Genomic DNA, 22,703 nt, shown 5'->3' with positions numbered 1-22,703 from the left:
TACTTGCTTTTAGATGGGAATTGTCCTCATTCAGCTCTTTGTGTGGTTCACTATAGTTCTTCTTGCATTTTTCCTGCTTATGAGGGATAGTCAGCTCTTCCTCCCCCCCCGCCCCCCGCCCATGAAATTGGTAATGAACAGCTGGGTGGCACAGAAGAAGGAGCTCCCAGCTACTGTGTTAAATTTTGTTGCCCTTTTCTCTGTTGACAGTTTAGTCTCTGGTTACAAATGTTCTGGATCTTAACAGCAAATAATTAAATACAAACAAACAAACAAACAACAACAACAACAAAAAGAACAAAAACAAACAAAAAAACTTACAAAGTTTACTAGCATAGGTACTGTGTCTGAAATCTCCCAGAACATCTTGGCTACATAAACAAATCTATGTGGCAAACTTTTCTAGGGAGAAACACCATTACATACTAAAAGGGTGTGCTTGAGGGAGCAAATAAAGAAAGCCATTCAGTTTCAATGAAGAATTAAGTAAGGATGATTACAGTTGACAGAGTTAGTGTAGCCTGGTAGACCATTGCAAAAATGTATCCTGTTTGGTTAAGGAGTAATATTTGCATCTTACCTTACAGTCATTTGAGAATTACATCATTTGAGCATTTTTGGCAGCCTTAACCACTCCCAGTGCTCTGATTCGCTTCTACACAGAAGTACTGTTACTGAGTTACTGCTGAGTTACTGGTTATTTTGAAGAGCAATACTGTTTCTTGAATAGCTAGCACCAAGTTTTGCAGCTCTCCCATCAGAGAATTAGTAACTTACCACAAGTTGAGAAAATATGTTTGATTTCAAGAAGAAGTGGTGTGGAGGATGTGGCTTCCATGGTGGACAAGCCTCAGTTACAGTGTTCATTCCCATTCTCTTGGTACAGATTCGAGCATGTTTTCCAAGTCCCTGATCTTTTAATGTATAGCATTAAAAGATATTCAAGCTGCAGTGTTGTGTGGAAGAACTTTGTGTAACTCTGAAAGCCTGTTTGTTAGGCATCATTAGTAAGTGCTTGTTTAATCTGAAGATGGGTAGAGGTGGAATGAAGTTTTTGATGGAAGATGCTCTGGGAAACTTTTTTACTTCACTACAAGGAAGTCATTTTTGTCTCTAAAATACACCCTAACATATGGTAGCGAGCATAATGACACCCAAAGTGCATCAGTATTTGTTCATGTCCTCATCATTTCCACTAGGACACAAAAATCTTCTGTTTTCTTTTTTTTTTTTTTTTTTTTTTTTTTCTTTTAGTGCCCTTTTTCTCCTGATTTTCAAATGTAAACTTAATTTTTCTCACTCCAGTCATGCAGGTTAGCATGTTCCTGTATTGTACTGTTTTCGTTCCATTTGTATAGTGACATTTTCTCAATGACAGTAAAACTTTAAGTAGCCTTTTATGACTCAGTGGAAATAATGTAGGAGAAAGTTTTTACACAAAGCCATTTCATAGATGACTAATCTGGTAACACTGAAAGTAACTTTCAGTTCTTTTAGTTTCTTACTTCTCTCTTGACTCTAGAGTTGAGAATAAATTTTAGTCTCTCATAGCAAGGAATTCTACTTGTATTGGTTTGTTTATTGTACAATGGTGGAGCTGGGCTTTTATGCTTGGATGTTGAGCTAACTGGTTTTGAACATGGCAATTCCTGTCTCTGGTGTTTAAAAATGATTGTTAATCATTTTGTATCTCATATTGAAGTCTCTTCAAAAACTTTTTGATCCTTCTTTATTTTTGGCTATATTATTATTGTAATTCTATGTAATGGCAAGGAACAAATGTTTCCTTTTGCTGGAAGTAAGTAGATATTTACATAGTATCCATCATTAGCATCAGTACCATGTACAATGCCTGTACTGGAAGTAGTATCTCTGATGTGTGCTTTTGTGTCTTTTCTTTCTTCCAATAGAAAGCCATTTCATCTCCAACTGTATCACGCCTTACAGATACATCAAAATTCACGGGTTCTCACAAAGAGAGGTTTGATCCCAGTGGGAAAGGAAAAGGCAGAGCTGGCCGAGAAGATCTGGTGGATGCTTCAGGATATGTATCTGGCTATAAGCATGCAGGCACATATGATCATAAAGTACAAGGAAGCAAGTAAGATTGAGGGTTTACAACACAGATGGAGAAAGAGAGGGGGGGAAAGAGAATATATTTTTAAGAATGACATAGATGAATCCTATGTTTCAGTTGTTGTGAATGCTGAGACTATGTTGTCAAGAAGTTTTCAGGAACTGGAACTGATTTCGACATCTGCTGAGCTACGTGCAGCACAATGCCACTTCATTACATTCCTCATGTACACATTGGCAAAAAAAACTGTGTTAGAAAAAAAAAAAAAAAAGACAATTTTGTTCAGCGCTTTAGACAAAAAAGTCAAGAGCTGTTATATTACACTTAGTCAATTTGAGCAAAAAATTTCAAACATTCCTAAATGTCCTATTGCCCTGAGGATGTAGAAGAGAACCTCTTGAAAAGAGGCTCTTTCATAGCAGCATTTCTGAAAAGTATCCCATTATTTATGCAGATTGGTTTGACTACTGTTTGTGGGCTTTTTCAAAAATGTCTAATGTGCAATCTGGAGCTTTCCTTAAAAGATTCACCAGTGTATTATTGCGGAATGAGTGGTTGTAATATACAAGGTGCTACCCTGTAAATTTCATACACCATTTATGAAAAATTGAAATAAGAAAAAAAGATGTATTCTGGGACAATACAGGTTCTAACATATTTATGTCAGCAGAATGAGATGGAGAATACCAACCCCTTACTTTCCTATGGTCTATACTTTTTGGTTTGTTATTGATTGTACTGTGTAGCATGGTATGCCAGGCCGATTTGTGTGAAGCTAATTTACTAACCTGAGAGGTGAGGAACAAGACATTACTAAGAAAGTCTACTAAAGCTTTTTGTAGTCTGTTTTCAAGTTTATACTGCCTCACATTTGAAATGAAGGGAGCATTAAAATAATAATGCTTTAAAATATTGATTTTGACTAAACATTGCCAATCATTGCTAGTAAGTGAATGTTATTATGCACATCTCCCCTTAAAGCTATAACATATGTAAGGAAGGTTATGACCCCCTATATTAAGGACATTTAGTATTAATCTTTATGTAATTAATTGCAACTTGCACAGAAGAATATACTATTATACTACATGTTTTGTTGGTTTTGTTTGAAGCCAAAGGACTTGATTCTCTGTTCAGTTGTGCTGCCTTATTTTGGAGTAATTTTATTGATGGGAATGGCTTTCTGTTACTATAGAAGAACCAATTCCACACACTTAAGGTACAGGCAGCTGAATGTGACCTGCCTGTGGCCCAGATCGTCCAACAGGTTAATAAGAATAAAAATCACTTAATTTTTTGTAATATATATATGTATACATACACACATATACACACACATCCATGTACATATATATGTACACACATACATACACTGGTTAAAAGGGAGAGAGAAGGCTGGTCCAGTTTTCCACAAGAGCTGAAGAAGTACTCTAATGTATTACTCTGGTTCTATAAAATCACGAAAGACAATTTTTTGAGTGTTTAAATACAGCTCCTAGCTGGTTTGCTTTGCTTTCTTTTAAAAAGAGCTCAAGCACTGATTTTAATGTTTTACTGTGGATAAAGGTTAATAACTTCACTGTTTTCTTCCTACCATTGTCAGCATCAGCATCCCACTCACAGTACATAAAATTCAGTGAGCTTCATGGTCATCACATGCCATGTGGGTTAACAGTCTGTATTTGGCCCATGTCCAAAAACAGAGAGCTAGTTTTCAGTCCTTTCACATTTAATGTTTTCCTTTTCTGACACTGAATGCCCTTTCTTGTAACTTTGCCTCCAATGACCCTTTGAGCCCATACATCAGCCTGAAACCACAACAATAACACATAAAGGCAAGGATGTCATCATGGATTTGAAGATTTTTGTTTGTCTATAACTTGTATTGGTTTTTATTTTGAGGAGGGAGAGAAGTTTGCTAAAACTTAGTACATGTTCTTGTAAGGATTTAAGTATCTTTTTGCCATGATTGGATCTGGTTATCTGGGAAGATTTCTGATATATCCAAGGATGCTCAGGATGAGAAGCATTCAGCTTTGAGTGAGTCTTTCCAAGATTTACTCTTTGTTCTTGAAGACAAATTTACAGGGAATGAAGGATTATCCAATCCTTTCTTGCATTGGTGACCTGTCCCACTGAGGCAGCAAGTAGCATACTGAAATTGTGGCTGTAAAGGTAATACTTTGGAAGGATTTTTCCCTTTTACTACACTTGATGTGGAATATATGGAAGATAGAGGTTATGAACAAAAGCACCATATACAGTTGTGTATCAGTGGTTCAGCCACTTACTTAAGCTCTTACTTTCTCACTCATTTCTGTGGGAAATTAAAAGCCTAAATACTAGCTTGAATGTTAACCGTATTTCTAAAAGTTCCAGGCCTGTATGGGAATGAGGCAAAGTGGTGTAACCAGTACATTTTGTTGTTTGTTCATCTGCTGTTCTCAGGACAGGAAGTACAGCTTGTAACTCAGAGATGATGGGAAGGGATAGCTTGGGAGGTGGAGGAGAGTATACTCATTGTGTGTTCCACTGCTCTACGTAAATGGCATGCCTGAAGTGAAGACATGGAGTGTCAAATAAGGTTTACACTCATCTCTGTTTTTTGGCCATCTCTACTAATTCCATCAAACTTACCAGTCTGATTTCTCATCTGCAATGCTCTTGTCTATAAAAACCTATTATTCCTAATTACTTTGCTTTCAGTGAACATACTATTGAAGTAAGTGTGATCAGAAAGTTCAGGTAGCTTTTAGCAATAACTACCTATAAGAACAAACTCAAATTGCACTGTTCATTTAAAATTAAACCCTAAAATACTATGATAGTACCCAGTCTTACCTGCATCTCCAGTCTGATTGTCAAACCTTTGCAAGACTGAGGACAAGAAATAAAAATCCTGACTAAGGCAGAAGAATAATCTTATTAAAAAAAAAAAAAAAATATATATATATATATATATATATGGTTCAAAATGTGCAGAGAAAAATGGGTATTATTAGTGCTTGTTTAATAAATTTCTCACTCTCTGTGCTTTAGTTACTTGTTGAGATTTTTGTAACAATCATATCTATATGGAAATTTCAGGAAAAAATTTTGTCCTGCTCTTTATGGCTATCAAAGCTATCACAATAGTGTTACTGAAGAACAGACATTAAAAAATGTTTTTTTCAACAGTCCTATATGAACAGTTGTGATTAGTTGTAATAAAATATTTGGAAGACCAAAAGAAGTTATGAACATTGGACAATGGACAATATCTGGCCTGTTTGTGTTTTTGCATGTCTGTGTATGTGTGTTGTGTTTTTAAAAACACACACTATTTCTTACCAATGACACAAGTATCCTTTTTACTTTAGGGAAAGGAGAGGGAAATTTCCCACCTACTCATATGTCACACGTTGTGTTTTTCATCAGCATAGAGATTCTCCTTCAAAGATACTTTGGAATAAAATACGATATTTTTCCTGTATTTTACTGACCTTACCTCAATTAAAAATTCCTCTGACAACTTTTTGAAATCACAGAATTCATGGGTTACCATTTCAGTCATGTTTCTCTGTTGGCTGAGTTAGTATCATTTTCATGGCAGATGGAATTTGTTGGTAAGCCAGAACTAAATGGTAAATGACTACTATGGATTTGGCTTGCAAGGGAGAGGTATCGAGAGAAAGTGCTTGTGTATCCTTCTCCAAAACCAAAACTTTAATTGTAATTGTGTTATTTTTTTCTTAAGTGATGTCAGTTAAAATAAACTTTATTTGTGCCTGCACGTATGATAATCATCAGCTGTTCAAAATATAACCTTACCTCACAGTAATGCATGTATTTTGGGGGCATGTGTTTGTCATCCATAAATAAGAATTCTGTTTGCACTCACCAAGAAACAAACCATTTACTTTCATGATAAAATGTAATGTGTTGCACTAGTACATATCCTTTAAACTCTGACTGTTGGCCTTGTGTGTGAGCTAAAATGACTGCACCTTTGTGTATATTGTTTGTACTGTGAATATTATGTTCTGCCTGTTAGTTGGTGGTAGGTAATGAAATACACAGGACTTGTGCTGGTTTGTGTGTGCGTGTGCACATAGTTTTTGGATCCAGCTAAGTAACTAAACCATGTAAGTGCTGGCCTAAACCTTAAATCTTAAAAGGCAAAGCTCTAGTCCTTCAGTCTGAGCTATTCAGTATGGCCAGTTGTTGGTAATGCTGCCATTCTACCTCCATAGCGCAAAAGTAGAGATCTAGAATTTTCATGTTTTGACACATATGTCTACTCTGTTCTTACTTCTGGAGGAAAACACTCTTCAGTGATTAACACGGACTTATAATGGCAAGAAGAGTTCCTCCCTAGTGAGGAAGTAGAAAAGAGAGAGTCAACAGTTCTTCTGAGTGCTCCCACGAGACAATTTAAAATTATGCCCTGCATGGGCCCTGTATTTCATTTGCCCCAACTTTGTGAAGCAAGTTGACACTCACAATGTATGCACACAATTCTTCAGCAGTCAGGTAAGTACAAAGTCACGGTATACTGGGGGCAGGAACAGGGAACACGAGACTGTCTTACAATGCCCGTGGACTTTTACAAAATGAAATACCTGAAGCATAATGACAAATTTCAAACTTGTGTGAAATTCTTAGTTTGGAGTGCATCAACTTGATACATGTGTACCTCCTATATTTGGAGTTTTGCCCATAAAATTGCATTTAGACATTAAGTTATTAATTTTGTGCACCCAAGTGCCCATCTGGCTACCAAATAGAAGCTGGAAATGAAGGACTGAGCTATTCCTTTTAAGTGTTCAGAGTCCTAAAACTAGTGAGAGACCTTTAGTTGCATTCCTGCTTGCTCATTAAACTCAAAAACAGTGCTTTGTCTCAGCTAAGAATGATGCCTCAGGAGACTAAAGAATATTGCAGGTAGATGCTCCAAATCTTAACTGTCTGAGCAATTTGTTTTTCTAGATACAAATAACTGTTATATACTTTTTTAAAAATATATTATTTATTTAATATTTTTCAGTATATTACCTGAGCTATATTGTTTCAAAATCTGTATAGAGATGGTGGATTTTACAAGTTTAAGATATAGCTGTTTTCTTATATTTCTCAGAAAACATTTAAATTTAGTTGTTTCATTCAAACTAATTGATCTAATTGATCGCCCACTATAGGTAGGCTTTGGCAAGAGCAAACCTGATAATAAACAAAAGGAAAAAAACACACACACACAAAAACATAAACCAACACAGTGTATTTGCTGAGTATTCTTGAAAGAGATTTACAATACTGATTGTCTGAAATTACTTTAAAAAAAAAAAAAAATCTCATTTGTAATCATACATGTGCAAATGTCCACTACTTTGAGGCATGTGAGACTACAGAAGAGATTTTTTGTTTTGTTGGTTTGGGATTTTTTTTATACATTTGCAAATTGATATTGAAGTGCCCCATGCACTAACCTGACCTGACCTAGAAAAGCATTAAGCACCTACCACATTCCATTGCAGGTAAAGATACAATTAATTAATTTTCAAATATATTTATAAATCTTCTCTTTTTGTGAGTAAAGTTTCTGACACTTGAACAAAGTGTTTTTTGTTGTAAGCAATTGTAGAGGCCTGCAAGATAACCCTCACCTAAGGGTAGTTTGCCTTTATCTTCAAATATCTTTATGCAAGATTTTTCTATGACTTTATACATTTTTCAGTACAGGTCACAAACCTGAATAAAGTCACATCCAAGTTAATTAAAAATACAGTCCTAAAAATATACCCATATGCCTCATTCATCTTTACATTTTAATCAGAAGCTATGTTGTTGTTGATCTACACAATAAATAATAAAGGAGGAATGACAATCTGTATCCCAACAATCGTGAATTGTTTTAAGCTCCAGTTTACATCGGATGATTTTCTGCATGGTTGCATTTGCTCAAATGTTATTTTTAAACAAAGCAATGAAATAATGTGAAATAATGCAGCCTGTGGTCTGCTGAGGTATGTTAATGCAACAGTAAAATGCTGTGTGTCAGTAATATTCATGCTAAATACACACTACTTCTTTACAAAGGCTTTGTGAAAGGGCAGTTAACTACAAACTATAAAAATCTGTTGGCAAACTACTTTTGTGTTAGCACTACATTGCATGAAATGGCAAGGTCATCAACAAAAACAAGTTACAGGATGCAATTAGTGTATTTATCTTTGTGCTGGGCTTAGAATATATCAGCTTTGGCAAACTACTGCAGTACAGAAGATAGCTATATAACGCTTGTAATACAAAGTAATTTGTCTTTATATTCTGTAAAGCAGATAAATAGTTGATGTTGAATAAGTATATTGACATTTATTCTTAGCAAGGTTTTATGCATCAGATTTAAATGTTGGAGGAGAAATATATTTATACAGAAGTATAATTTTTGAATCTTCAAAGTTGGTTTTCTTCAGCCATGAATCGTTTATTTATGCACATCATACTTTATTCCTTTGCTAGATTGTTTATGTGTTCCAACATACATTTCTTTTTGATTTAGATGGTTTGATTCTTTATTTGCACAAATGTGGATGTGCATGCTGTCAGGACCTGATCATAAAGTAAAGAGGTGAAAGTAACTGTTTTGTCTTTGATTACCTACATCACTAATAAAAATCTAACTGTTAAATAGTTGATATGAGGATGGATCTTGACATAGTCTTCCTTGGAGCACTGTCCAGCATGACAAAAAACCTTCAGTGAATTTTACTATTTCTTGCTTATTTTGATTTGTCTTTCATCTTGGGCCCCAAAAAACAGGCAGCTGGTGTGTTCTAATAGTTACCTGCAATATTTATAACTGTCAACATTGAAAACATTAATGTTCAGCTGTACTAGCATACTGTGAAATTTCAACACAATTAAAACTTTACAAGATCATTTAACCTTACAGGTTTACTTTTTTCTTACTAATTTATCACTGAACCTTTTTTCATTATCACAAATGAACAACTTGAGCATAGAATTTATTAATCTTAACTGTAATAGTTCAACATATGCTAAGCAAATATTTTTAACCACTTGATGAAGGGGTCACAATCACAGAATTACAGAATGTTAGGGATTGGAAGGAACCTTGAAAGATCATCTAGTTCAATCTCCCTGCTGGAGCAGGATGTGGGCACTGTCCAGTGTAAAGCACAATGGATAAAATTTTATCCCCACTGCAGGAATTCTAACTGGCATTAGCAAAAAGGGAGTCACCATTACAAAGGGGTTAATAGGCCTTGTAAGCATGACAAGAAGTTATGGGGGGAGCACAACACTGATTTTCTATTTCCATATCTTTGTTTCTGTTAATTTAAAACTACTACTATTCAAACTTTAAAATAAATAAAAGAAACTTGAAAGGGGATCACATACTACTAGCCTGTACTAGTTTTTTGTTTTGCTTTGTTTTGTTTTTGAGGAAAGTGAAACAAATTTATATATATATATGCAATATATTTTTACACTGTTTATTAATGCTAAAAAGTGTTAAATGTATTACATTATCAGTGTGAGTGTTAATGGCAATGTTCTGGATGTTTTAAACTTTTCAAAGTTGTGTTAAATTCTAAAAACACATTAACAATGGAAAAGGTACTTTGTCTACTATGATATCATCAAAGTTTTAAGGAAAAAGTTAAAGTACAGCAGTTATTTGAATAGCACTGTAAAAGCTTGGCTTGAAAAACTATAGTGAAATCCATATTGTAAACACCATTTTTTAAAGCGTAGCTTCTCATAAAGTATGTTACTGCTGTTGACTGTAAAAATTTGTATCTTTAATTGGCAAAGTAATCAATAAATGTGTTACTACATCAGTTTCTGGTTTCCTCCAAGTAAATGGTGTTTGCAGTTAAACTCTGTTGCCAACAATTATTTTACAGTTTAGCTGTTAAGCAAATGACTAATGAATGTATAAATTACATCAAAATGCTCTCTGAAAAGCCAGTTCTCTGGCTCTGAACAGAATAGGTTTCTTTTTTACCATTTCTTTTCCTGCTTTTGAGTAAAGCTAGCCTTTACCATCATGGCTACACAGCAATCATACTAGAGTTATCAAAATGTAGAAGTGATCCACCAATGAAAATTGTCAGAGACTAAATTTCTTCTTTGGTAGCTGTGAAGCATAGATTGGACCTCGGTCTCAAAAGCCTGAGCTCAGTCTCTCACATTCTGAATGTTCCAACACCTTTCCAAGGACGGAGGTGAGACTGACTGGCCTGTAGTTTCCTGAATCCTCCTTCTTGCCCTTCTTGAAGCCTGGAGTGACATTGGCTATCCTCGAGTCTTCAAGCACCTCTCCTGTTCTCCAAGACCTTTCAAAGATGATGAAGAGTGGTTTGGCAATCACCTCCGCTAACTCCCTCAGCACACATGGTGGATGCATCACATTGGGGCCCATGGATTTATGTGCATTGGTCCCATTCAGATGCTCCTGAACCACTCCCTCATCAACCGGGGGGAGATCTCAATTTCCCAGACTCTTTCTCTTCCCTCCAGGGTACAGGAGACCAGGGGTGGGGGGCGTGGGGGGTGGTTGTCTTTGAAGCAACAACTGAAGCAAAGAAGGCATTCAGTATCTCTGCCTTCTCAGCGTCCCCCGTTACCAGGACACCCCCCTTGTTCAGCAGGGGACCCACATTATTTCTGGTCTTCCTTTTACTTTTCATATACTTTAAAAAACCCTTCTTATTATCCTTTATCTCTTTTGCAAGCTTCATCTCCAGGTGGGCTTTAGCCTTCCTTGTCACATCCCTGCAGGCCCTGACAACACTCCTGTACTCCTCCCAAGAGGACAGGCCCTTTTTCCCCGTTTCATAGTCCTTCCTCTTCCTTTTGATCTTGTCGATGAGCTCCTTGCTCATCCATGCAGGTCTCCTTCCCCCCTTCCCTGATTTCCTACTCTTAGGGATGCACTGATCCTGAGCTTGGAAGAAGTGCTGTTTAAATGTTGCCCAGCTCTCACAAGCACCCTTGCCTTCTAGCAATCTAGCCCATGAGATACCCCTAAGTAGGTCACAGAAGAAGTCGAAGTTGGCTCTCCAAAAATCCAGGGCAGCAATCCTACTTTCTGCCTTAGTTCTTCCACCAAGTTCCATCTTGAACTCCACCATCTCATGGTCGCTGCATCCCAAGCTGCCTTCAACCTTCATATCCCTAACAAGCCCATCCCTGTTGGTAAGAACAAGGTCCAGAAGCAGCCCAAACCTCATCGGCTCCTCCACCACCTGCATCAGAAAATTATCTTCAATTATCTTCAGTGCATTGAAGGAACCGTTTGGACTGCATGTGCCTGGCTGAGTTGCTTACCCAGCAGATGTCTGGGTAATTGAAGTCCCCCATGAGAACAAGCACCTGGGATCACAAGGCTACTTCCAGCTGCTTGTAGAAGGCCTCGTCAAACTCCTCCTCCTGATCTGGTACACTCTGTAGTACACTCCCACAACAGTGTCACCCATACCAGCCCGCCCCTTAATTCTCACCCACAAGCTCTCCACTCCTTCACACCCCCCCCCCACCCAGGTGGAGCTGGGTACATTCTAGTTTATCTCTCACATAAAGGGCATCTCCTCCCCCTCGCTTCCCCAGGCTGTCTTTCCTAAAAAGGACATAGGCCTCCATGAGAGCGTTCCAGTCATGTACGCTGTCTCACCACGTCTCCAACATGTTTTCAGGCATTTGGTGACAACACATGTTTTCACGTCTGTTCAGGCATGTTGTGACAAAATCATTTTCACACATTTTCAGTCATATGACAACACACGTGTCGACGTGTGCTTTCATGTGTTGTGACAAAAAGCATTTTCAAGTATTTTCAGTCATTTTCAAGCGTTTTCAGGCATTTCGTTACTATACACACGTTCACGCATACTCGTGTGTTGTGATGAAATGCATTTTCATGTGTTTTCTGTCATATGGAGACAACACATGTTCATGTGTGTTCACATGTTTGGTGATGAAACACATTTCCATGTGTTTTTCAGGCATAGAGTGACAATACACATGTTCATGTGTGCTCACGCGTTTTCAGGTATGTTGTGAAGAAACACATTTGAACACGTTTTCAGGCATTTGGGGACAATACATGTGTTACTGCATGTTCAGGTGTGTTGTGATGAAATGTATTTTCACATGTTTTTCAGGTATGTGGTGACAACATGCGGGTTCACATGTGTTCACGTGTTGTGATGAAATGCATTTTCAGTTATATGGTGACATTATGGGTGTTCATTTGTGTTCATGTGTGTTCAGTTATGTTGTGAAGGAAAGCATTTGAACTCATTTTCAGGCAACTGGTGGCAACACGTGTTCAGATGTGTTGTGACGAAACATTTTCATGCCTGTTCAGGTGCATTTTCATGTGTTTTCATGCATAGGATGACAACACAGGTGTTCATGTGTGTTCACACATGTTCACATGTGTTGTGACAAAACACATTTTCACGCCTGTTCAGGCATGTTATGAAGAAAAGCATTTGAATGTGTTTTCAGGCATTTGATGAAAACACGCGTCTTCAGGCTTGTTCAGCCATGCTGTGACTAAATGCATTTTCAAACATTTTTGGTCATATTGTGGTAACACGTATGTTCATGTGTGCTTGTGTTTGGTGATGAAATGCATTTCCATGTGTTTTTCAGATACTGGGTGACAACACCTGTGTTCATTTGTGTTCATGTATGTTGTGACGAAACACATTTCTAAGCACTATCAATCATAAGGTGACAACATGTGTGTTCACGTGTTTGGTGACGAAATGCATTTTTACGCCTGCCTAGCCATGTTGTGATGAATTGCATTTCCACATTTTTCAGTGATTTGGTGTCAAAAAGTGTATTCACCCATGTTCAACTGTGTTGTGATAAAACACATTTTCATGTGTTTTCAGTCATATGGTAACAACACGCATCTTCATGTGTGTTCACCTGTTTGGTGAGGAAACATTTCAATGCATTTTTTCAGGGGAGCATGGCCTCACCTGGAGCGTCTGGCAGAAGACCCCAGAAGAAACTCGAGGTCGACCTCTGGGGTTCTGGAGCCGGGGCTATTGAGGGTCAGAAGCCAATTACACCTCAACTGAAAAAGATACTAACAGCATGTGAGGGGATTCAAGCTGCTTCAGAAGTACAGAAGCACAGCTCCTCTTGGCCCCATGGCTACCTGTGTTACGTTGAATGTTCAAAGGGAAAATCCCCACTGCACACAATGCAACCGATGCTACATGGAGTAAGTGGGTAGCAGTAATTACAAAGCAGGCTCAAATGGGGAAACCCAATGGGGAATCCTGGAAGGACCATGGACTGGCCAGATGGCAGGGATTTTGGAGTACCGACAGAAGAGGTAACTCGTGCTGAAGAGGCACCACCATATAATGAGTTGCCAGAAGACAGAAAGCAGTATGTGTTGTTCACTGGCGGATCCTGCCGTGTGGCAGGGGGCCATCAGACATGGAAAGCTGCTGTGTGGGGACCCACGCGACAAGTTGTGGAGGCCATGGAAGGGGAAGGTGAGTCAAGTCAGTATGCAGAAGTGAAAGCTATACAACTGGCCCTAGAAATTACTGAAAGGGAAAAATGGCCAGTACTGTATCCCTACAGACTCATGGATGGTGGGAAATGCTCTGTGGGGGTGGCTGCGGCAATGGAAACAGAACAACTGGGAGCGCAGAGGTAAACCTATCTGGGCTGCTACCCTGTGGCAAGATATTGCTGCCTGGGTAGAAAACCTGGTTGTAAAGGTACATCATGTAGATGCTCACGTGCCTTAGAATCGTGCCACCGAAGAACATCAGAACAACAAAGAACTGGATCAAGCTTCAAAAATTGAATTAGCTCAGATGGACCTGGACTGGGAACGTAAAGGTGAGCTGTTTGTAGCTCAATGGATCCATGAAACATCAGGGCATCTAGGGAGGGATGCCACATACAGATGGGCTCGTGATCGAGGGGTAGACCTTCCCATTGAGGCCATCACACAAGTTACCCATGAGTGTGAGAGCTGTGCTGCAATCAAACGAGCCATGAGGGTAATGTCTCCCTGGAATAGGGGGAGATGGCTTGGATTTGGATATGGTGAGGCCTGGTAGATTGACTACATCAGACCACTCCCACAAATCCGCCAAGACAAACGTTACATACTTAACATGGTAGAAGCAACTACTGGGTGGCTGGAAACATACCCTGTAAACCATGCCACCGCCCAAAACACTATCTTGGGCCCGGAAAGACAAGTGCTGTGGCAACATGGTACACCAGAGAGAATTGACTCAATGGGAGTCACTTCCGAAACAATTTCACCAAGAGACATGGCATTGAGTGGGTGTATCATATCCCTTATCACTCACAAGCTTCTGGGAAGGTTGAGAGGTACAATGGATTGTTAAAAACTGTTACGAGCATTGGGTGCTGGGACGTGGAAACATTGAGACATAAATCTACCAGAGGCCACTTGGCTAGTTAGGGGGTCTGACAGCCGTCTTGGTCCTGCTGAAACAAAACCTCTGCACACTGTGGGAGAAGCAAAAGTCTCTAGTGCATGTAGGGAAGTGGATGGGGAAGGCGGTGTGGGTTGCTCCTGCCATTGGAAAAGGCAAACCCACTCGCGGGACTGTCTTCGCCCAAGGACCAGGGTATACCTGGTGGGTAATGCAGAAGGATGGGGATATCAGGCGTGTGCCTCAAGGAGATTTAACCTTGGGAGAAAATTAATCTGTAATCCAAGTTATATATTGTAGGAGGACACTGCAGAACCAACAACAAGTCAACTTCACAAGGAGCCGGGCAAGTGCAACAGTGATGTGAGCTAAGCTGGTGCTGGTGTCAAGAAAACCAACTTTGCCTGCCCCGAGTGACCACTTTGACAGATGAAGCTGAAACCATCAACAGTTTTTATGAACATTTTGGGGAAAGGTCTATGGAATGAAAGAAGTACAGACTTATAAATACTTTAATGGACAGAGAACAATGGTGATGAGAATAATCTATATACTGAACGATGTGGGACGCAAGTGTGACACAAATGTTATGGAATAAGAGGTGGAGGTTGTGTTGGGTCTGTCTGGGATGGAGTCACCTTTCCCTGCAGCAGCCCACACACTGCTGTGCTCTGCACTCGTAGCTGGAACAGCACTGGTATCCCCCTAGTGTTGTGTCTATTGCTGCATAATGCTGGCACAGCATCAGGACTCCCTCCAAGCCCCAGTAGGCTGGGGGTGGGCAAGTGATGGGGAGGGGACATCACCAGAGCAGCTGACCTAAAACAACCAAAGGGATATTATATAACACCTGATGTCACACTCAGCAATAAAAAGGGGGGCTCTCGTGGGCGAGGGGGCTGTCCTCTTGAACAACCGCTACGCATTTTGAGGCCCTGCTTGTGGCCAAACATCACTCGATGATGGGAATTAGAGAATACATATTTTTCCTTTCTCTCTGTCCTTCCGCACTGCCTTGTTCTTTTGTTTCCCTTTTCTCTTTTCCCATTCACTTTCCCTTTAATTAAATCATTCTCATCTCAAACCTCAAGCTCTTTGTGTTGTACTTTCTTCCCCTTTCTCTTTGAGGACAGAAGAGTGAGAGAGCGATTGTGGTGGAGCTTGGCTGCCCACTCGAGTAAAACCACCACACATGTGTGTTCATGTGTGTTCAAGCATGTTCAGGTATGTTGTGAAGAAACATTTGAATGCGTTGTCAGGCATTTCGGGAAAACACGGATGTTCATGCCTTCTGTTATGAAACACATTTTCAAGCGTTTTCTGTCACATGGTGACAATACGTGTGTTCACGTGTGCTCACGTGTTTGGTGATGAAATGTATTTCCACGCGTTTTTCAGGTATTGGGAGACAACATGTGTGTTCACGTGTTTTCAGGTATGTTGTGAAGAAACACATTTTCACATGTTTTCAGGCATTTGGTGACAACACATGTTCACGCGTGTTCACATGTATGGTGATGCAATGCATTTCCAAGTTTTTTCAGTCACAAGGTGAAAACATGCATGTTCACCTCTTTGCTGATGAAATGTATTTTTATGCCTGCTTAGCCATGTTATGATGAATCACATTTTCACATGCTCACTCATGTTGTGACGGAACACATTTTCATGCCTGTTCAGGCATGTTGTGACCAAACGCATTTTTACATGTTTTCATGCATAAAATGACAACACACATGTTCATGTGTGTTCAAGCGTGTTCAGGTATGTTGCAAAGAAACTCATTTGAACGCATCTTCAGGCATTTGGTGACGAGTGTTCACGTGTGTTCAGGCATGTTGTGAGGAAACGTATTTTCAAGAACTTTCCGTCATATGGTTATAACACGTGTTCACATGTTTGGTGACAAAACACATTTCCATGCATTTTTCGGGTATTGGGTGACAACACATGTGTTCACACGTGCTCACTTGTGTTGTGATGAAACTCATTTTCACACATTTTTAGGTATTTGGTGACAACACCCATGTTTATGTGTGTTCAGGCACGTTGCAATGAAACGCATTTTCAAGCGTTTTCCGTCATATGGTGACAACACACGTGTTCACACATGTTCATGTGTTTGGTGACAAAATGTGTTTTCACACCTCTTCAGGCATGTTGTGACCAAACATTTCCACGTGTTTTCAGGCATTGGGTGACAACATGCGTGTTCATGCATGTTCACGCGAGTTGTGACGAAACATTTTTGCGCTTTTTCTGACAGCATGCATTTATGATTTCAGGCCCCTGATGACAACATGTGTGTTCACATGTATTGCAACAAGATGCGTTTTCATGTATTTTCAGGTATTTGTTGACAACATGCCAGGCGTGGACACATCTGAACACGCGTGTTGTGACAATACACAATTTCACGTGTTTTCAGGGGATTGGCAACAACACACATGCTCCCTTGTGTTCACACTCGTTCTGCCTACGGAAGCAACACATGGTCACGCATGTGGCGGTGAGTGGCTGCAACATGCCTGGTCACATGTGGCAGCAAGATGTGTTCACATGTGTGGAGCCATTTGGTGGCAAGATGTGTTTACATGTGTAGAGGTGTGTAGTGGGAACACTCATGTTCTCACATGTTCTGCTGTGTGATGGCCACGTGCCTGTTCATAGATATGCCAGCAACATGATCCCACCTGTGGCAGTAACACAAGTGTCCATTTTCACACGTGTTCAGGCATTTGGTAACGTGTGTTCACGTGTATTCAGGCATATTGTGAACGTGTGTTGTCATAAAAACCCTGAAATTATAGATGTGTGTTGTCACCATATGCCTGAAAACATGTCAACTCTTGTTTCATCACAACACACATAAACACACCTGTTGTCGCCAAATGCCTTACAACACATGCAGATATTTTTTTATTTGTAATAAACTGGAATAGAACAGGAAATTACAGAGATACTGTAAAACATGATCAGCACGGTCATAGCTTTTATAGTCCAAACACCCAGTGATGGCTTGATAAGCTCTCAAAAAAAATAAAGAGGAGTAATGTGTATTACAAGTCTTTTTGTCAGTGTCACTGATTTCTTTTCCATTTTAAAATAAATTATTACTTTAAAATAACTATAAATCAAATTCTGTGAACATCAAATGTGTTTGTACTTGTTCGTGAGAACATTACAGAAGCATGTCAAGTTTATGGTTGGCACTTCTCTCCACCCTAAGAAACCCGTCTACTTTTATTTTTCTGAAAAAAAAATAAAAAAATTGTTCCCTCATCCCACCAGGCAGTAGGTGGGGACCTAGGCCAAGGGCGGGAATGGAGGCAGGTTCCTGCTTGGGGTGGTAGGTGAGCCCTGTCCCTGCCCACCTCACCTTCCCATCTACTTTATATAACAGGTACGAAGCTCTAGAACATGACAGCCAAAACAACAATGTAGACAAAAGCCCATCCCAGTTGGAGAGGATGCCTAAGGCAAGGCAACCTATCCCCCGCATTGCTACATCTGTCAAGAAAGAAAGAAGGGTTATCGTCATGGAGTCTCCCTTCTGAAAGGGACAGAGGGCCCACTATAATGACAGGACCCAACCCACAGGGAAGTTTGTTGCCTCCCTGGGGCTCGTGTGAGAGACATTGCTAAAAATGTCACTTGCCTGATATGGCCCACCAACTACTACCCACTACTGCTCTTTCAGGCTGGTAATGACAAGGTAGCAACGAGAAGTCCGAGAACGATCAAAAAGGACTTTAGGGTGACTAGTTAAAAGGATCAGGGGCACAGGTTGTGTTTGCTTCTGTCCTTCTGATAGGGGGGATCGATGCTGACAAGCAGACTTGTCACATTAATACGTGGCTTTGGGACTGGTGCAACCGGAGGAACTTTAGGTTTTTCAATCATGGGAAGGTCTACGTGACACCAGGCCTGCTGGCACCAGATGGGATGTGCCTCTCTCAGAGGGGAAAAGGATTTTTGCTCAGGAGTTGGCCGGGCTGATAGATAGGGCTTTAAACTAGAGTCAAAGGGTGAAAGGGATAAAACCAGGCATGTCAGCGATAAGCTAAGGGATAGTGAGCTAGAGTCAGAGGGACTGTGTGCTAGTGAGGACCTTCGGTCTGCTCCACAAGGTGCTGCGTGTAGGGAGGCACATTTGTTGAAGTGCTTCTACACAAACGCATGCAGTATGACAAATAAAATGGAAGAGCTAAAAGTCTTGGCCCAATCCCACACCTACAACATCATTGGCATAAGCAAAACCTGGTGGGATGAGTCCTGTGGCTGATGTATTGCAATAGATGGTTACAGGCTCTTCAGGAGGGACAGGCAGGGTAGGCGAGGTGGGGGGGGCGGTGATGTACATGAAGCAGGGGCTGGGCTGGACTGTGTGGAACTTCAAGTTGGTGATGGCAAAGTTGAGAGCCTCTGGGTAAGGATTAAGGGATGAACAAATAAAGGGGATGTCGCTGTGGGAGTCTATTACAGACCACCTGGCCAGGACAACGCCAATGAATTATTCTTTGCAGAACTGAGAGATGCCTCGAGATCAACTCCCTTGTCCTTATGGGGGACTTCAATTTGCCAGACATCAACTGGGATCACCACATGGCCAACATGAGCAAGTCCAGGAGATTCATATAGCACCTAGATGATAACTTCTTGGTGCAGGTGCTAAGGGAGTCAACTAGGAAAGGTGCCCTCCTACATCTGCTGCTGGAGAACAGAGAGGGTCTTGTGGGGGATGTTGTAATTGGCGGCCATCTCAGTCATAGTGACCATGAAGTGGTTGAGTTTAGAATTTATGGCGACAGAAGGAAAACTGCCACCAAAACTTCAGCCCTGGATATGGGGAGAGCAGATTTCAGGCTGCTCAGGGAACTAGTCAGCAAGGTCCCCTGGGAAACTGCTTTTGAAGGCACTGGCGTCCATCAGTGCTGGTCAGTCTTTAAGCAATGCCTCCTAGAAGCACAGGATCAGGCAATTCCAAAATATCAGTAGTCAGGCAGGCAGGGCAGCAGGCCAGTCGGGCTGACCAGGGATCTACTGGAGCTTAGGTGAAAAGAGAAAATGTATGGCTGCTGGAAGGAGGGTCAGGCAATGTGGAAGGAATACAGGGACACTGTTCACATTTGTAGGGAGAAAATTTGTGTGGCCAAAGCCCAACTAGAGTTGAAGCTGGCCATGTCTGTGGGAGACAATAAAAAGGTTTTTTTTAGATATGTGAACAGAAAAAGGAGGACCAAAGTAAACTTAGGTCCACTACTTGATGGGGAAGGTCTCCTCACAGACAATGGCATAGGCAAAGCAGAGACGTTTAATGCCTTCTTTGCATCCATCTTCAATGCTGATGATGGGCTTCGGGACCCAGGGTGTCCTGAGCTGGAGGACCATGATGGTGGGAACGATAAACTCCCAACCGACCCTGAACATGTACGGGTTTTGCTGCTCCACCTGGATCCATACAAATCCATGGGTCCTGATGGGATTCATCCCAGGGTGCTTAAAGAACTGGCTGACGTCATCGCAGGACCTTTCTCAATTATTTTCCAATGGTCTTGGGAATCTGCAGAGGTCCCAGTAGACTGAAAGCTGGCAAATGTTGTGCCAATTTTCAAGAAGGGCAAGAAAGAAGACCCTAGCAATTACAGGTCTGTCAGTCTCACGTCAGTGCCTGGTAAAGTTATGGAGAAGATGATTCTTGAAGTTATTGAAGCGCACCTGGGGGACAATGCAGTCATTGGTCCCAGCCAACACGGGTTCACGAAGGGTAGGTCCTGCCTTACAAATCTGATTTCCTTTTATGATAAGAACACCCATCTAGTTGACCAAGAAAACAGCTGATGTGATCTTTTTGGACTTCAGCAAGGCTTTTGACACGGTTTCCCATAGGATCCCATTGGACAAAATGTCCAGCATACAGCTAAACAAAAACATCATATGATGATGATGGTGAGCAATTGGCTGATGGGCAGGGCTCAAAGGGTTGGGGTAAACAAGGCCACATCAGGCCAGTGGATGGTCACTAGTGGGGTCCCTCAAGGCTCCATTTTAGGGCCAGTCCTCTTCAATGTTTTTATAAACAATTTGGATGTAGGACTAGAAGGTGTTTTGAGCAAATTTGCCGACGACACCAAGCTTGGAGGAGTTGTGGACTCGGCTGAAGGTGAAAAGGCCTTGCAGAAGATCTGGACAGATTGGAGAGCTGGGCGATCGCCAACCACATGAAGTTTATCAAGAGCAAGTGCCGGGTCCTGCATCTGGGACGGGATAACCCTGGCTATAAATACAGACTGGGCAATGAGATGCTGGAGAGCAGAGAGGGATCTGGGTGTTGTGGTTGACAGCAAGTTGAATATGAGCCAGCAGTGTGCCCTGGCAGCCAGGAGGGCCAACCACATCCTGGGGCACATCAAGCATGGCAGCGCTAGTCAGTCGAGGGAAGTGATTGTCCCTCTCTGCCCTGCGCTGGTGCAGCCTCACCTCGAGTACTGTGTGCAGTTCTGGGCACCACAGTACAAAAAGGATGTGAAACTGTTGAAGAGTGTCCAGAGGAGGGCGATGAAGCTGGTGAAGGGCCTAGACAGGAAGACGTATGAGGAGCGGCTGAGGACGCTTGGCCTGTTCAGCCTGGAGAAGAGGAGGTTGAGGGGAGACCTCATCATAGTCTACAACTTCCTTGTGAGTGGAGGGACACGCACCGATCTATTCTCCTTAATCACCAGTGATAGGACCTGCAGGAATGGTGTCAAGCTGAGGCAGAGGAGGTTTAGGCTAGACATCCAGAAGAGGTTCTTCACTGAGAGGGTGGTCGCACACTGGAACAGGCTCCCCAGGGAAGATATCACTGCACCAAGCCTGTTGGAGTTTAAGAAGCATTTGTACTGTGCACTTAGGCATATGGTCTAAAATTCTGGGTAGACCTTTGTGGTGCCAGGAGTTGGACTAAATGATCCTTATGGGTCCCTTCCAACTTGGGATATTCTATGATTTTATGAAAACTTAATGTCACCATGTAAGAACTCATATTTTGGTACTGCAAATCTTTGAATCCAACTTTGCAAAGTGAAGTCTGTACTGGAGGGTTCATTCATTACGTTAATCACAGTGACTTAAGTGACTTAAGCTTAAGGGCTTGAAATGTTTCCTGCTCAGAGATAAAGAACAGGATTAACACAGTAAACCAAGGCTGCAAACCATTAATGTTCCAGATATGGGAAAGAAGGGATGTTTTTGTAGATGACAGGGCAGTTAGTCCAACAGCAGCAGCCTTGGTGCTGTTCAACAAGCAGAAGGCTCATCCTCACCCTCTGGCAGTCCCTACAGGCAGGAGGCACCACCCAGCCTCCCATCACCACACTAAGTTTAGCAGAAAATATCAATGTGACCATGCAAAAACATCACACTGCTGGTGCACGCTGAAGGCAGGCATGATGGCAGGGAGGGAACTGAAGGAAAACTAGCCAGCCCCTTGACTTCTACACAGAACCACGGGTAACCAGTATGCTGGAGGCACTCAAAAAGGGAAGTCAGTGTGGTGGCATCCTCCTGCTCCTCTTCTTCCTCCGCTTCCTCCTGCTCCTCCTCCTTCTCTTCTTCCTCCGCTTCCTCTCCCCAACCCCCCCCCCCCCAGCCCTGCATCTCTCCCGGCCCGGCCTCGAGGCCCGCGGGCGGCCCCCCCGAGGAGGGTCGTGCCTTGCCGTACCTGAAGAAGGTGTCGAGGAGGGTGTCGCTGCAGGCGTCGTGCTCGTCGAGCGGGCAGCCCAGCGCGCTCTTGCGGAGCTTACTGAGCTCCTCGGCGGCGCGGCAGTGCTCGGCCTGGGCGTAGCCGCCCGGGTAGCTCTGCTCGATGAACTTGCACAGCGGCTTGGCCAAGCCTCCGAGGCCTTCTTCAGCTGCACCGAGATGAAGTTCGTCATGGCCGGGTGGCTCGGGGAGCGGAGGGGAGGGGAGCGGAGCGGAGCGCGACTCCTGCTGCCGTCGCTGCTGCTGCTGCGCCGCACCGCACTTCCGGGATCGCCGCACGCGCTCCCGACGCAGCGTGGGCACGCACGTACGCATCCCTCTTCTCTCCTCCTTCCCCCGCGTATCTTCGCCGCCCCCTCGAGCTGAAAACTTTTTAAATAAATTAATACATTAGTTCTCTGTAGGGAGTGCTGGAATCGCTCCAA

At 41.8% G+C, this 22,703-nt stretch overlaps 2 long non-coding RNA genes across 2 annotated transcripts; both read right to left on the bottom strand.

Moving 5' to 3' along the window:
• Nucleotides 1–3,941: 3,941 nt before the first annotated feature.
• LOC118161542 lies at nt 3,942–10,314 on the bottom strand. The gene is made up of 2 exons (XR_004748079.1): nt 10,274–10,314; nt 3,942–4,976 (listed from the first exon to the last, which is right to left on the bottom strand). It is a non-coding gene; the product is annotated as an uncharacterized LOC118161542 (long non-coding RNA).
• Nucleotides 10,315–11,449: 1,135 nt separating this feature from the next.
• On the bottom strand, nt 11,450–16,527 carry LOC118161541. Its single transcript, XR_004748078.1, has 3 exons — nt 16,431–16,527; nt 13,008–13,027; nt 11,450–12,759 (listed from the first exon to the last, which is right to left on the bottom strand). It is a non-coding gene; the product is annotated as an uncharacterized LOC118161541 (long non-coding RNA).
• Nucleotides 16,528–22,703: the final 6,176 nt, after the last annotated feature.

This window comes from Oxyura jamaicensis, chromosome 2 (genome assembly GCF_011077185.1).
Source record: "Oxyura jamaicensis isolate SHBP4307 breed ruddy duck chromosome 2, BPBGC_Ojam_1.0, whole genome shotgun sequence".
Lineage (NCBI taxonomy): Eukaryota > Metazoa > Chordata > Aves > Anseriformes > Anatidae > Oxyura > Oxyura jamaicensis.
This window is presented reverse-complemented; position numbering and strand designations above follow the sequence as displayed.